The sequence below is a fragment of the Acinonyx jubatus genome, chromosome D2 (assembly GCF_027475565.1).
Source record: "Acinonyx jubatus isolate Ajub_Pintada_27869175 chromosome D2, VMU_Ajub_asm_v1.0, whole genome shotgun sequence".
Classification (NCBI taxonomy): Eukaryota; Metazoa; Chordata; class Mammalia; order Carnivora; family Felidae; genus Acinonyx; species Acinonyx jubatus.
In genome coordinates, this window is record NC_069393.1 from 48,150,638 (window position 1) to 48,167,578 (window position 16,941).

General features: G+C 41.0%; 1 protein-coding gene and 1 long non-coding RNA gene across 2 annotated transcripts in view; one reads left to right on the forward strand and one right to left on the reverse strand.

Annotated features, from left to right (window-relative positions):
- The window catches only part of ZNF239 (zinc finger protein 239), a 129,244-nt gene that overhangs the window by 76,233 nt on the left and 36,070 nt on the right, over positions 1-16,941 (forward strand). The gene's annotated exons all lie outside the window — the stretch shown is intronic.
- Positions 1-16,941, reverse strand: part of LOC106972121 (uncharacterized) — a 56,383-nt gene that overhangs the window by 38,394 nt on the left and 1,048 nt on the right. Inside the window, exons 3-4 of the long non-coding RNA XR_008292175.1 lie at positions 16,830-16,888; positions 16,182-16,315 (exon numbers count right to left, since the gene is read on the reverse strand). This is a non-coding gene — a long non-coding RNA (uncharacterized LOC106972121). The remainder of the gene's footprint in view (positions 1-16,181; positions 16,316-16,829; positions 16,889-16,941) is intronic.

Below are 16,941 nucleotides of genomic sequence, written 5' to 3' on the forward strand. Positions count from 1 at the left end.
TATTGTACAATGTATGTCCTTATAAGGTCAAGGAGTTAATGATTTCTTTGGAGTCTTCCAGCACTATAGATAACATCTAAGGAGTGACCAGGAAGGGTCCTCATGTAGTTTTCCAGACCACTGACTCACGGAGACCCCTGGCCCCAGGGCATAAGTGACCTATGGAGAACATCTACACACTGTTTTAACCAGTTCCTGGAAGCCTGAGGAAGACAAGTACTACAGGCCTCAGCAAAAATCCCAGACCCCAAGCAAAGAAGAGATTCACTCTCCTTTCAATGTCTCCCGGACACTCTATCTGCTCTCTTTCTATGTCTTCAATAAACTCTGTTCTCATCTCTTCTCAGCTCATGTTTGATTTCTATCCTGTGCAAAGCCAAGGACCATCTTGGCTGGTCCATGTGAGATCCTCCTCTGGGTCCTTGGACTCAGCCTGCCTGCATCAAAGTGATCCTCAAGATAATAATATTTAAAAGTGGGGAAGGTAAAAAACAACTAAATGGAAGTAAGGTTTCCATATTTAACACTAAATGGTAAAACGCTGACATCAGTCAATGGTGATAAACATTCAGTTATGTATATGTTGATATCAGGAGCAACTACTACAAAAATTGACACCTACAGCTGTTAGAAGCAGTTAGTTGGGTTCTAACAGGATGCCTGGAGGCCAATGAAGAGGAAGTCATGGTCAGCTATCAAGAAAGTCAGAGGCCTGTCCCTGCAGGGCCACAAGGCCACAAGAAGCTGGATCAAACCAGACAGGCCTAAGATGGCAGGTGCCATGACAGTATGAGAAGTAAATGAGATGATTCATTTTCAGAAATACCAAATAAAAGCTGTGCTGTCTACTCTGCAACAGGTTTACAACCTATTAGAAATATATACCAATCATCGCCCCCCAAAATGGGGTCCCAAACCCTTAGACACTTCACTTCCTGATTCTTCTTCCCTACCCATTTCTGGGGCTTATTTTCATAGGCTTTGCAATGAGCATGTGCCAAAGAACTGAAGTCTCTGCATCACCTCAAAGAATGTATTTTTTGCCTTACATGGTCATAGGCAAATTCTGAGTAAGGCTGTAACCTCTATAGTACTCAGCCAATGAGGAATCAGGGGAGGGATGTGCATGCTAGGAGATAAATTGCCTGCTGTAACTGCACAGCCCCCCCCCCACCCACCCCCCCCCCCCCCCCCGCGCCCTGCAATATGCCTGTCCATCAGACGCCCGCTCTTGCAAGAACATTGATTAAAGCCTTGCTTCACTGTGCTCTGAATCTCCGTTCCTCTCCTTTGGTAGGGTCACACTGGGCTTCTCACAACAGGAACCCCTGATCAAATAAGGAAGAAAAGTGCAAAACCTTGTTTCCAAAATATCCCTACCTCAGGTAATGAATATTCCATTCCTTGTTGACAACTGTCAATAAAAGATAGAAACCCAAACCCCAGGGCGCACAGCTCTGTCTGTCTTGAACTTAGGTGCTCTCACATCTCAAGAGTGTACTTTCACTTTAATAAACTTTTCCATTTGTGCCCCCTTGTCTGCTGTGTTGTGTCTGTCCTTGAATTCTTTCTCATGAGGAGACCAAGAGGATTTGGTGACATCTTTGGGATGGGCTGGGTTGGGGTCTCAGGACCCAGGATCTCGATCCCAGTTCACCCAGCAACACAGCTACAGCAAAGAGTAAATGCAACCTAACCCCTAGACAGATAAATGTTAAGACCATACACTAAAGGCCTATTTCCCTCAGCTCCTCAGTTGTGATGATTTTGTGAAAACTTGACTCAGCTAAAAGATGCCCACACATCTGGCAAAACCTTATTTGCGGGTGTGTCTGTAAGAGTGTTCCAGAAGAGGGGCGCCTGGGTGGCTCCGTCGGTTGGACTTCTGACTTCGGCTCAGGTCATGATCTCATGGTTCGTGAGTTTGAGCCCCGCATCGGGCTCTGTGCTGACAGCCTGGAGCCTGGAGCCTGCTTCGGATTCTGTGACTCCCTCTCTCTCTGCCCCTCCCCCATTCGCACTCTGTCTTTGTCTCTCTCAAAAATAAATAAAACGTTTAAAAAAAATTTTTTTTTTAACTAAAAAAAACAAAAAAACAAAAAGTGTTCCAGAAGAGATTGTCATTTGAATAGGCAGACTGAGTAAAAGATCACCCTCACCAATGCAGGTGGGTATCACCCAATCCATTGAAGGCCTGAACAGAACAAAAAGGTGGAGGAAGGGTGCTCTTTTTGACTGAGCTGGGATATCCATCCTCTTCCCACCCTCAGACATCAGCACTCCCAGCTCTTAGGTCGTCAGACTTGGACAGAAATACACCACTGGCTTTCCTGATTCTCCAGCTTATAGATAGCAGATCATAGGACTTCTTGCCTCTATAATCGTATGAGTCAACTCCTATAATAGATCTCCTCTTATATATACCTACCTATATCCTATTGGTTCTGCTTCTCTGGATAACTCTAATATACCAGTACATCATGTTCATATTTCAATAAAAAGAAGGTGGGGATAGCAGAGTCACTGGCATTTTGGTGGTAACTGAAACCAGCAATGAATCAGATGGCTTAAAGGAAAGACACTGAGGAGGTCAAAGGGCAAATACAAGATCTGAGAAAACTTCACTCAGAAGCCTGGAAGAACAGGTCATGAAAAATGAAAAAGAATTATCTGGAAGGTAAAAATAAAACTAGCAACCCACATTGAACACACAGTTCTTCACTTGTGGAAAATAAACACAAAATGAAAAAGCAGAGATATTTTATGGAAACCAAAGGCACAACAGTAAGAATTAAGATAATCTAAACAACTAAACATGAAAAAACCAAAATCACAACAAAAGGAGTGCCTGGGTGGCTCAGTCGGTTAAGCGTCCAACTTCAGCTCAGGTCATGATCTCACAGTCTGTGGGTTCAAGCCCCCCATTGGGCTCTGTGCTGACAGCTCAGAGCCTGGAGCTTGCTTTGGATTCTGTCTCCCTCTCTCTCTGCCCCTGCCCTGCTCATTCTCTCTCTCTCTCAAAAATAAATAAACATCTAAAAAATCATGAAAAATGGAAGAAAATCTGCTTTTAATTCCAATGGCACTCATAGATATAGACAGATACAAAAAACCCTGTTTAAAGTAAGAATTGATTTCAATTACATGGAGTCACCAAAGAATGAGTTATCAAAAGTTAAAAATTGACAGGTAAATTATGAAAACTAAAACTCTCAACTGAAGGCTTGAAACAGAGTGAACATAACTGACCAATCGTACAAATCTCCTAGAGCATATGACAAAGGAAAGTGACTGCCAAGTACACATGGGAGGTCCTAAGAAGACTGAGCCTTCTTTCCTGGGCATTTAAAATAGTAACAGACTCTGGTCCAAATGGCGACATAGAAGGCTCCTGAAGTCACCTGCTCCAATCAACATACTGAATCTACAACAACGTACAATTCCTCTGAAAGAAATTCAGAACCTAGCTGAGTGACTCCTTCATAAGCAGTGAACAAGAAAATACCCACATCGAATTGGACAGGAAACACTGATACGTAGCTCACCATAAACCCCACTCATGGTATGGTGCTAATATAATTAAGAGTGAACTCCCAACTCCAAGCTTTTCCATGAGGAGCAAAGGTTTAGACCCCACATCTAGTGCCTCAACTCTTAAGATTCCTACCTGGACAGGCCCCCAAAACACCAAGCTCTGAAAGCCAACAGTGCTTGCTTCCATAAGAGCTACAAAACTATAGGGATGCCTGAGTGGCTCAGTCAGTTGAGCGTCTAACTTTGACTCATGTCATGATCTCACGGTTCATGTGTTCGAGCCCCACATGGGCTTGCTGCTGGCAGTGCAAGGCCTGCTTCGGATCCTCTGTCCCTCTCTCTGTGTCCCTCCTCCACTCATGCTCTCTCTCTCTCTCAAAAATAAATAAAAACGTTTAAAAAAAAGATTTTAAAAAAGAACCACAAGACTATAAAGCAAACAAAGAACAGTTCTTAACAGACTCCTGAGATTCTAAAGCTATCATCCCACGTCTCCATGCAGAAAGAACAAGATCTCCCAGTCTTTTTCCAAAAGAGGCCCATTTGCATACTTTTGCTACTTGAAGGCCAGGCATCTACTTTAGCAGGCAGTTAACTGGATCCTCCCAGAAAGCCAGAGAAACCATGACACCACTTCCACCTTCTCCCTAAAACCCACCGCAAAGAGCCAGTATCTGCCTGGCAGGACCCTGGATATTATCTGGCACCTCAGCTTTCATGGTTACTGCCCAAGTGACAAGCCCCCAGATCACCTGGCTCTGACAGTCACCAGGACTTACATTCATGAGACTCACAGGACTATAGCAAACAAACAGCTCTAAACAGGTGTAGGACAATCCCATCCCCATGAGTATATACCCAAGCCTGGCACAGAGGGAGCATTAAAAAAAGCCCATCTCCAATTTCTCCCTGGAAAGGGCCTAACTACATACTTTCCCAGCTGCTGCCTGATGGTTCAGCTTCCAATAAGTCTGCATCTAGGTGCCAACTGAGATCCTTGCCTTTGGTACACTGACAGTTCTTGGCACGCCCTTAACTACCAGGAGGCACTGAAAACAAAGGCAGCTTAGACAACACAAAGGTCTAAGATACCTGAGTGCTGGTGAGGCTGCAGAGAAAAGGGAATCCTTGTGTACTATTGGTAGAAATATTAATTGGTGCAGCCACTATGGAAAACAGCATGGAAGATGCTCAAAAAATTAAAAATATGGGAGCGCCTAGGTGACTCGGTCAGTTAAGCCTCCAACTTCAGCTCAGGTCATGATCTCACGGCTTGTGAGTTTGAGTCCTGCGTCAGGTTTTGTGCAGACAGCCTGGAGCCTGGAGCCTGCCTCAGATTCTTTGTCTCCCTTCCTCTGCCCCTCCATCGCTCGTGCTCTCTCTCTCTCTCAAAAATAAACATTAAAAAAACTTTTTTAAAAATTAAAAATATGATCCAGCAATCCCACTTCTGGGTACATATCCAAAGGGAAAGAACACAGGATATTGTAGAGATATCTATACTCCCATATCCACTGCAGCATTACCCACAAAGGCCAAGATACAGAAACAACCTAAGTTGTCCATCAACAGATGAACGGACAAAGATGTGGGGTATACATACATACACTAAGGACTATGATTCTGCCATGAGAAAGAAGGAAATCTTCCTATTTGGGACAACATGGATAGACTGTGAAATCATTATCATGCTGGATGAAGTCAGACAGAGAAAGACAAATAAATATAGCCCAGCATCATGTATACATGGAATCTTAAAAAAGTCAAACTCCAGAACAAAAGGTACAACAGTGACTGCCAGGGGCTGGCGAGTAGTGGAAATAGGGAGAGTTTGGTAAAAGGTTACAAATTTTCAGCTGTTAAGATGAATGAAGTGAGGATCTAATGTACAACACGGTAACTATAGCTGGTAACACTATCCCATGTAATTGAAATTTGCTAAGAGAGGAGAACTTAAAAGTTTTCACCAGAAAGTAAAACCAAATAAGTATGTGAGGGAACAGATGTAACAAACAATTAACTAGATGGGGGTATACTTTCACAATGTACATGTACATCGAACCACATTTTTTATTGTTGTTAAAGTTTCTATTTTTCGGTAATCTCTACACCCAACATGGGGCTTGAACTCACAATCCTTGAGATCAAGAGTTTCACGCTCTTCCAACCAGGTGCCCCTCCACTTTAAATATCTTACAATTGTATTTGTCAATTATACCTCAAAAAAACAGAACACATTTAAACATAAAATAAATACCATGAAATAGTAACAGTGTTCCAGCTTATGAGAATACCAGGACCCTGGAACAATACAAGACTGAAAGTTAATCGTAAGATTACAAAATGCTTCCCTCTCTACAACTTCCCACCACATCAACAGGCTCCAGGGCAGTAACAACAGATAACAGATGAAAAAGCTATACAGTTTCAAGACCAAACTGAGAAGGCCAAAGTCAAGAGGGGAATCAAAAACAAGGGCACTTAGGGGTGCCTGGGTGGCTTAGTTGGTTAAGCATCAGACTCTTGATTTTGACTCAGGCTATGATCTTATGAGATCAAGCCCTATGTTGGCTCCTCGCTGTCAGCTTGGGATACTCTCTCTCCCTCTGTCTCTGGCCTTCCCTGCCCATGTATGTTCGTATGCACGTGTGCTCCAGGGCAAGCTCTTTCTCAAAATAAATAAATAAAAATTAAACAAAAAAAAAAAGGACAGTAAAGACATTTGAAGACTCTGGTACCTACAGCTGTTTAAAAAACATTAAACATTGCCCATCTCCTAGCCAAATTAACATAAATCCTCACACTATAAACCCATTTATCTCAGTTCTGTTACAGGATACATGTCCAGCTTTCAAAAAAATTGCAAAGCATATCAAAAAGCAAGAAAAAAAGCACACAGAAGAGACAAAGTAGTCATCAGAACCAGACTCAGATACAACACAGATGTTGGAACTACGACACAGGGAGTTTAAAATAACTATGATTAATATGTTAGAGAGTTGAATGAAAAAATTAGACAATATTCAAGAACAAACGAGTAATATATGCAGAGAAATAGAAATTCCAAGAAGAAAAAGGAAATGCTAGAATTCAAAGCCACAGTAATAGAATTGAGGAATGCCTTTGATGGGCACATCACAAGGAAAAAACCAGTGAACCTAAAAATAGGTCAATAAAAACTACACAAACTGAAATGTGAACAGAAAGATGAAAAAAATAGCACATCCAAGAACTGTGGGTCAACATCAAAAGGTGTAATATATGCATAAGTAGAGTGCCAGAAGCAGAACAGAGGCAGTATCTGAAGTAACAATGACCAAAAAATTCCAAAATTAATGACAGATTCAGGAAGTTCAGACAATACCAAGTGGGAAAAATACCAAGAAAACCACATCTAGGCACATCATATTTAAACTGCAGAAAATCAAAGACAAAGGGGAAAATCCTGAAAGAAGCAAAGAAGTGGGAGGTGGGGGAAGGCTGGGGGGAGGGGGGTGCACCTTACCTACAAAGGAACAATGATAAGAATTACAATAGACTTCTCACAATCCATGCTAGCAAGAAGAATGGAGTGAAATATCTAAAGCTTTGAAAGAAGATACAGCCAGGCACGCCTGGGTGGCTCAGTTGGTTAAATGGTTAAGCATCTGACTCTTGATTTTGGCTCAGGTCCTGATCCCAGGGTCCTGAGATTGAGCCGTCTGTGGAGCCTGCTTAAGATTCTCTCTCTTGGGGCGTCTGGGTGGCGCAGCTGGTTAAGCGTCCGACTTCAGCCAGGTCACGATCTCACGGTCCGTGAGTTCGAGCCCCGTGTCGGGCTCTGGGCTGACGGCTCGGAGCCTGGAGCTTGTTTCCGATTCTGTGTCTCCCTCTCTCTCTGCCCCTCCCCCGTTCATGCTCTGTCTCTCTCTGTCCCAAAAATAAATAAAAAACGTTGAAAAAAAAAATTAAAAAAAAAAAAAAAGATTCTCTCTCTCTTTCCCTCTGCCCCTCCCCCACTCATGTTCCCACGGGGCACACACATCCTAAGGAAGGAAGGGAGGAAGGGAGGAAGGGAGGGAGGGAGGGAGGGAGGGAGGGAGGGAGGAAGACAGCCACCAACCTAGAATAAAAAAGATGCACCGAGGCATACATTTATATAACACTGAATGACAAAGATAAACTCTTATAAGCTTCCAGATGAAACAACACTGACTCACAAAGTAAAGAGATATATCCTAACTTTAGATTTCTCCTCTGCAGTGGTGAAAGCAAAAACACAATTAGATTATGAGAAAGAATTTCAATGCAGAAATGCTATACATAAATAAATTGCTTTTCATATGACAGGCCCCAAATCGGATATGTTCAAACGGGCAGGGCCTCAAAGAATAAATCACCTACGGGATCTCTGCAGAGAAAATGCTGAGGAGGTACAAATAAGACGCCAAACAAGTCTCAAGCAAGGGGAAGGTGAAGAGGAGGGGAAGGAGTGGGAAACAACAGATCTTGTTGGTGATACACAGCTACAACTAGATGGATAATATTAACGTGATGTGAAATGTACCACGTAATGTTAAAGACCTGTTGAAACAGAAGAGACTCTCCGTAAGGAAGGACCAATAATACACTGATAATTAGCAAAATGAAGGAGTCTGGGTATGGGGTGCAGGAGACCAAAGTTTTCTAAGATCGTCTAAGAGGGGCTGGAGGAGGAAGGGTAGCAGTTGCTACACCACAGAGCAGCAGAAGAGCCATGAAGCTTAATCCTGATGTGTCAGTAGATATGCGCTCAGTTATAATATTCAGCAGTAAGTTGGTAACTGTGAGAATTAAGAATCAGAAGTCTACCAGATTAACAAAGAAGAAAGATTAAACACTAAGAAGTTTGAACAAGCCAGAAAAAGTAAAGTTTCTGAAAATGTACAATTAGTAGCATAAAATTGTGGTATATATTTGTGTTATGCTAAAATATAATACTTAGCAAACTAAGATGGATATATAAAACCAAATATATGGATTATTGCAGAAAATGTGAATGGATATATTTCTTATCCAAGACGGATTGACATGGTGATCAAAAAAACCAAAATGCTGACATTTGTTGTTTATAAAAAAATAAATCTGAAAGTGATAAGGAATGGTGAAAAATGAAGGAATGAACAAAATGTTACAAAAAAATGCAAATAAAAGGGAGGCAAGCATGGCTTTACTTATATCAGATTAGCTACAATTTACAGCCTTTACTTTCAGTAGGGCAAAGACAGACATCATGTAATGATGATAAATGACAAAAATTAATCAACATTTAAGTTAAATCTACATGCATCCAAACAGGTTTTTAAAAATTGCCATAATTACAGAATAATTTGGTTAAAGAAAACAAACAAACCACAATTACAGTGAGAGACAATATATCTCTATCAATAAGAAAGGACAAGTATCGGGGCACCTGGGTGGCTCAGTTGGTTAAGCGTCCGACTTCAGCTCAGGTCACGATCTCACAGTTCGTGAGTTCGAGCCCTGCGTCAGGCTCTGTGCTGACAGCTCAGAGCCTGGAGCCTGCTTCACATTCTGTGTCTCCCTCTCTCTCCGCCCCTTCCCTGCTCATGCTGTGTCTCTCTCTGTCTCAAAATTAAATAAACATTAAAAAAAAAAAGTAAAAAAAAAAAAAAAGGACAAGTATCAAATGGAGTTTATTTAACCCTTGTGTCAGGTAATAAATGACAACTAAAATTCAACAGGCACTTACTTGGAAGAGTACCTTTCACAGAATATTTTAAATATATATTATTTCATATTCAGGGCAAACCTATAACATAGGTATTATTTCCCCCCAATTAACAGATAGGAACATTGAGACAGAAAAAAGTTATCAACTTTCTAAGGTCATCCTTAACTGGAATTGGGTCATCTGACGATAAAGATCCGCTTATAATTGTTCTGTTATACTGTGATTTCAGAGAAAATATTATTAAAGTCTATAAATTCTATAAGAGGTTTTATAACCTACTTTGTCTGATTATGACATATAAAACCAAAATGAAAAATATAATCTCTACCAAAAAGTCATTAACTCATGAGATGGTCTCCAAATTAAAAACTAGGTCAAAGAAAAGTAACCAACATCCAAATTACTAATTACCTAGAAAAGAACAAAGTGGGCACTTCTTGTTTTGTTTAATGTTTATGTATTTATTTTGAGAGAGAGCACAGGAGCACAAGCAAGGAAGGGTGTGGGGCGGGGAGGGGTGGAGACAGAGAATCCCAAGCAGGCTCCATGCTGTCAGTGCAAAGCTCTGCATGGGGCTTGAACTCACAAACTGTGAGATCATGACCTGAGCTGAAAACAAAAATTGGACACTTAACCAACTGAGCCACACAGGTGGCTCACCCCATTTAATGATTTTCAACACTATGTGCCACTGTCCTAGGTACTTGGGATACAACAGTGAAAAACAAAATTCACCTCCTCTAGCCTTCAGGGGTTGGGGGGGGGGGAGGGGGGGTTACATTGATTCAGAAAGGGGAAAACAGAGGGTAAACTATATAATAATAAAGAAACCGTAGAGTAGGTTAGATGAAAAGTGCTATGTTAAAAATACAAAGTAGACCAGGGCACCTGGGTGGCTCAGTTGGTTAAACGACTGACTTCCCCTCAGGTCATGATCTCACAGTTTGTGAGTTCGAGACCCACGTAGAGCTCTATGCTGACAGCTCAGAGCCTGGAGCCTACCTCAGATTCTGTGTCTTCCCCTCTCTATACCCCTCCCCTGCTCACAGTCTGTGTCTCTCTGTCTCCCAATAATAAATAAATGTTAAAAAAAAAAAAAAAGTGGTTTTTTAATTAAAAAAAAAAAAAATACAAAGTAGACCAAAATTAGGCCATGCGAACACTGGGGGTTAGCGTAGCAATTTTAAGCTGGGAGTTTGCCTAGACCTCACTGAGCACTGACCTTGGAGCCAAGCCCTGAGGAGGAACGGGAGTGCACCACCAGGCTCCCTGGGTAAAGCACATTTGGAAGGTACATTTGGTACAAGCATGAAGGTGGCATTGCGCATGGTATGTTTCCAGAACAGCAAGAAAGGAAGCAGGGCTAGAGCACAGTGATCAAGGGGCTAAGGAGGTGAGATTGGATCAAAAATGAGCCACATAAGCCACTATAAGAACTTGGGCTTTTACTCAGAAAAATGTAGATGCTGAACAGAGGAGCAACCTAAAAGAACCTGACTCATATTCTACAAAGAGCACTGTGGATGCTGTGCGGAGGGGCCAGGATTGAGAAGCAGCAAGACCTGCTCTGTAACTATTTCTATAATCTAGACAACAGCAGATCAATTATTTTGGCCTGGTGAGGGTAGCTGCAGCAGAGAAGATCAGAAGAGGTCACACTTTCGATACATGTTAGATACAGGGCCCAGTAGTTGTGCTGACAAAGAAGACATGGAGCACATGAAAAATTTAAAAAAAATTTTTAAAGGTCAAGGATGATTCCAAAGAGTCTGCTATTAAACAAGCAGAAGGCACCAGAGGGGGCTGGTTTGGGAGGGGAAGCCCAGGAAGTCAACTTTAGTTACACTGACCTTGAGTCTATAAAACATTCAAGTGGAGACAGAGAGCAGTTAGATATATGCATCTCAAGTGCAGGAAGAAATCTGCAGGCCAGAGATTATCAGCAGATGAGAACAGACGAGATGGTCAAGGAGAGGGGCTGCTCAGGCAGAGGAAGGACCAGGACCAAGAACTGAGCTCTAGGGCACACCAACATTCAGAGGTAGGAAGAAAAGGAGGAACGAGCAAATGAGAGAGAAGGAATATTAACGGAGTGTGAAAGCCAAGTGAATCAAGTGAATCAGAAGGAAAAAGTAGCCAGTGGTGTCAAAAGTGACTAAAAGAGCACGCAAGAAGAAGCCTTTTACCATTGGATTCAGTAATGGAGGGCATTGCTGAGTTTGACTGAAAAAAACAAAGGGAGAAGATAGGGTTTTAAGGCTTTTAGTTCATAGCAGGATGCTAAATTAACACCATTGTTGGCTCCCTCCCAGAAGATCAGTCCAGGGAGAAAGAGCTGGAAAGCAAAGTAAACTGTGAGTAACCCTTTGTGGGACTCTGGTTAACTGAACTGGTGTGTGTGAGCCATGCTTTTCGCTGGAACAAAAAGCACCTACTCCCACTTGGGGATGACAAGTGACAAACTGGGAAGAAACAACCACAACTTTTATCGTGTTCAAAAGGAAGATTTCCTTAATATAAAGAAGTTAAATCTACACTTTAAAATTTTCCAGAAAGAAGGGAGCCTGGGTGGCTCAGTCAGTTAAGTGTCTGACTTCAGCTCAGGTCATGACCTCACGGTTCATGAGTTCCAGCCCCATCAAACTCTGTGCTGACAGCTCTGAGCCTGGAGCCTGCTTCGGATTCTGTGACTCCTTCTCTCTCTCTCTGCCCTTCTCCCGCTCGCACTCTGTCTCTCTCTCTCTTAAAAATAAACATTTTTTCAAATTTCCATAAAGAAAATCCAGACCCTAGATAAATTCACTTAATTTTATAAATAAAAAATAAATAACACCAATCTTACACAAACACTTCCAGAGATGAGATAATGAGGAAATCAGTAACAAGTGTTTTGAGGCCAGTATAAAATTGACATAAAACCTGACAAAGACATTATAAGAAAGGAAAATAACAGTCTCTCTCATGAACAAAGACAAAGACAAAAACTGTAGACAACTTATCATGAAACATATTTAAAGGTGATAGAATAAAAAGGCCAGGGGGGATTTTTTTCCTGGTTTAACATCTGAAAATCAAGCACTAATAGGTTTACCTCAACCAACATACTAATATCAATCATTAAAAGAACACAGGAGAAAACCATATATAATCATCTCAATAATCAACACCCATTGGATGCTAAAAACGCTCAGCAAACTAGGAGCAGAAGGAAACTTCCCAAAGAATATCTACCAAAAAAACATACAGCACACATCAAACAAAGTGATAAAATATTAAAAACTTTCCCTTGAGACTGGGAAGAAAGCAAGGATGGACTAGTTCTATTCCACAGTACTTTATAGCTCCTAGCCACAGCAATAAAGAGACAAAATAAACAAATATAAATTTTTAAATGAATGAAAATCTATTAAAAGGGGGCACCCAAGTGGCTCAGTTAGTTGAGCATCCAACTCTTGATTTTGGCCCTAGTCATGATCTCAGGGACATGGGATAGAGCCCCACATTGGGCTCTGTGCTGAGCATGGAGCCTGCTTAAGATTCTCTCTTTCTGTCTCTCTCTCTCCCTCAGCCCCTCTCCCCCCACTTGCAAGCTCTAAATTTTTTTTTTAATTTTAAAAAAAGACAAAATAAAAAGTAAAAAATGTCCATACAACATAGTTGTGTAGGTAGAAAATCCAAAATAATTTACAGATGAAATATGAGTTAATAAATGGTAAATGTAGAGGCCACATTTAGGCAACAGCCTTGAACAATGAATATAGAAAGGGCCCAGGGGGACCCCAATCCCCTGGCTGAATACACAGTCTCATTAGATGACATGCCTCAAAATGTCCGTAGGCCTTAACTAATCAGTGGGCTAGTTACAACCACGCAGAGTTACCAAGAAAGGGAAAATTCCATTTGTCCCCTACCTTCTCACTTTTCCCCTTTAAATACAGCCCCCACCACTGCCTTATTGCAGACAACCTCTGCTTTGCTGTCCTGCCCTCTACTCCCTTGGGGTGTATTTGATAAACTTCTATCTCCTTTGTTCTGCCTCTGGTGAATTCTTTCACCTCCATCCTATTGGGAGAGACATCACAGTAAGGTCACTGAGAAAAAGTTCAATATACAAAAATTGACTATATTTCTATATACCAGCAACACCCAAATAAGGAGAAAAATTTTCAACTAAGGATAACTCTAATAAAAAAAAGTACAAGACGTATATATAGAATTTATCAAACAGTGCTGAGAAAAAGAGAGCCTAAATGAAGAAAAATGCCATGTTCGTGAATTAAAAATTCAAGTCTTTATTAATATGACCAGCCTTCCAAATCAATCTATAGATTCAATGTCATACCAAATTCCAACAGATTGGCGGGGGGGGGGAGTTGACAAAGATTATTATAAAGTTTATATGGAAATACAAAGGACTTAAAGTAGCCAAGACAAATCTTGAAGAATGAAAGTAAAAAACATATTCCCACAGATATGAATACTTTTTATAAAGCTACAATAATAAGGGCAGGGTAGTATTGGCATGAGGCTAGATAAAGAGACAACTGAAGAGAAATAAGAATCCAAAAAGAGGGGCGCCTGGGTGGTGCAGTCGGTTAAGCATCCGACTTCAGCCAGGTCACGATCTCGCGGTCCGTGAGTTCGAGCCCCGCATCCGGCTCTGGGCTGATGGCTCAGCGCCTGGAGCCTGTTTCCGATTCTGTGTCTCCCTCTCTCTCTGCCCCTCCCCCGTTCATGCTCTGTCTCTCTCTGTCCCAAAAATAAATAAACGTTGAAAAAAAAAATTTAAAAAAAAAAAAAAAAAAAGAATCCAAAAAGAGACACACACATACATGGTTACCTGATTTTCAACAAAATTCTCGTGGGAAAGGAAGTCTTTTTCATAAAAGGTACTACAGGAACGGGATAGCCATAGCTCATGACAGGGAAAGATACATGTGTGTGCATTTATATATAATAATTCAAAATGGATCATACACTTAAATGTGAAAGTAAAACAATCCGAGCTTTTAGAAGAAAGCACAGGTGGATTCCCTTATGACTTTTGGACAGGCAAAGATTTTTTAAGCAGGACACAAAGAGCACTAACAATTAAAGAAAAGATTGATAAACTGGATTTGATTAAATTCAGAAAAAGTCTCAAAGAAGATATTTGCAGTACATGTATCCGACAAAGGACTCCTATAAGGAACATACAAGGAATTCCTACAAGTTAACACAGCAAAGACAAGCTACCAAAATTTTTTAATGGACAAGACTGAAACACACTTCAACAAAAAGATATCAAAATGGTCAGTTAATATGGACAGATGCTCAACATCATCAGCCTTCAGAGAAGTGCAAATTAAAATCACAACGAGATACCACTACATACATTCACTCACCAAATACTGAAAAGAAAAGAAAGAAAATGAAAACAAAAGAAACCTCACAAACAATATCAAATGCTGTCAAGGGTCAAGGATACAGTGCAACAGCACTGGTGGATGGCTGGTGGGAAGGTAGAGTAGCACAACTATCTTGTCAAACCACTGGCAAAATCTGTCAAAGCCAAACATACATATGTTCTATGACCCATCAATTCCACTTCTAGGTTTATATTCCTCAGAATCAAGTGCATATGTACACCAAAAGACATATACAAAAGCCAGAATTAAAAACAGCCCAAATATCCATCTAGAGCAGAATGGACGAACTGTGGTAGAGTCATACAGTGGGAAAAAAACAAACTAGTGCTACCCGCGGATGATGTTACAGACGTAACACTCAGTAAAAGAAGTCAGATGAGACACAAAAGAACACATATTGCATGATTCTATTTATATGAAGTTTAAAATAAGACAAAACTAATAAATGTTAATAGAAATCAAAATAATGGTTCCCCTCGAGTGAGAGTGGGCAAGTACTGTCTTGGAAAGAACACAAAGGAAGCCTTCTGCATTGCAGAAAATGACCCTTATTCTGACCTGGGTGATAGCCGCCCAGATGCATAGTGTACGAAAAATTCAGGTTGTACCCTTCGGATTTGTGCACTTAATTTCAATTTCAAAAGAAAGAAAGGAAAGAAAGAAAGAAAGAAAGAAAGAAAGAAAGAAAGAAAGAAAGAAAGAAAGAAAGAAAGAAAGAAAGAAACATTAACAACTTGAAAGTAACAAGATTTATTTACCAACTGGATGTGTAGGTGGCAGGCAAAGGCCAGCACTTAGCACAAAAGCTATGTTTGTTACCTGGATGATGAGCTGGCTGGTAATAACATTTAGTAGGAAATAAAGAAGGGTGGCAGGGCAGCAGGGGGATCTATAGAGTTTGAAGGGCCTTTAGACGAGCCATTCACAGTTGGCCATTAAGGTCTAAGGTAGGGGAAAGGGCTGGACCAGAGAGCCAGATTCAAGCATCCCAGCAAATGGTACATCTCCAGAGAGAACAGATTAGTCAGCAAGACCAGGAGAGTGAGGACAATCACTGGAAAGTGAAGAGATCAATAACAGACACTGTGGGAGAAACAATAAGAGGCAAAAAGAGGAAGAAGACTCTACTGAGAGGAGAGAAAAGAATTCCAGAAGGAGGAATAGACCAGAAAACAACCAACAAGACTTTCTAGGAGAGACTGGACATGAACGCAAAAACTGGACAGAATGCTCAATTCACTGAGCATTACCTTAATTAAGGTAACTTCAGTACTAAAGTATCCATGACATTTGCCATAATAAGATCACTAATGTCCCTTACCAGACAGATCCAACAGTGATTTGGTTTGAAATATGGAAAGGAAATGGGGAAACATTTGCCAGAAAATACCTTTAACCCATCTGTTGCACACTCTATACATATCATTAAAGATTATCTGAAGGTGGTATAATCCATTCTTTTTGGAGACATCCCTGGTTCTATGCCTGGATTAGGCAGAAAAAGGTCGATGGGGGTGGGGGCATACCTGGGTGGCTCAGTGGGTCAGGCATCAAACTCTTGATTTCAGCTCAGGTCAACATCTCACAGTTCATGGGATCAAGTCCCGCGCTTTCCAGCCTACTTTGGATCCTCTCTTTCCCTCCCCTACTTGCGCATGCTCTATCAAAATAAATAAACAAACATTTTTTAAAAAAAGAAAGAGGTCTATGGCACCATGGTGTTTTGGCCTTCAGAAACCTGGACTGACTGAGTTCTCCTTTAGCACGAGTGTCCTGCTTCCCTTGAGGAGCAATTATAGGCAGCAGGCTGCATTACTTCTCATAGTAACTGAAAGATTATTTACTATGTTACCCAGGAAGAACAAGACAGGAACATTTTTAAGAACTCTTATGTCTTCTGAGGAATTAGCATGACAGTTTCTTCAGGGGCCAATTCAAACCATGCAACAGAAAATGTCCGCATCTTTGCTACGACTATCAGAAAAATCGGAAAATTTGGCTGTAATATAAAATCTGCATATTTCTGCACACCACTTTGTCCTCATATTGATGCGCTCCTGGCTATTTTCCCTGAAGCTGATTTTCATCTATTTCTGTATTTCCATTCTAACCGACTGACCCTTAAAAGCCTCATACAGTCACAGTAAACAAAATAGGGAAAATAAACAACTCACCTGAGATCTATTCATTTTCTATGGAACTAGGAAACATGTAGGGAACTACAAAGGTGGAGCTAGGGGAGAAGAAAGAAAAAATAATCACAAGAGATCTGACCTACTTTGCACC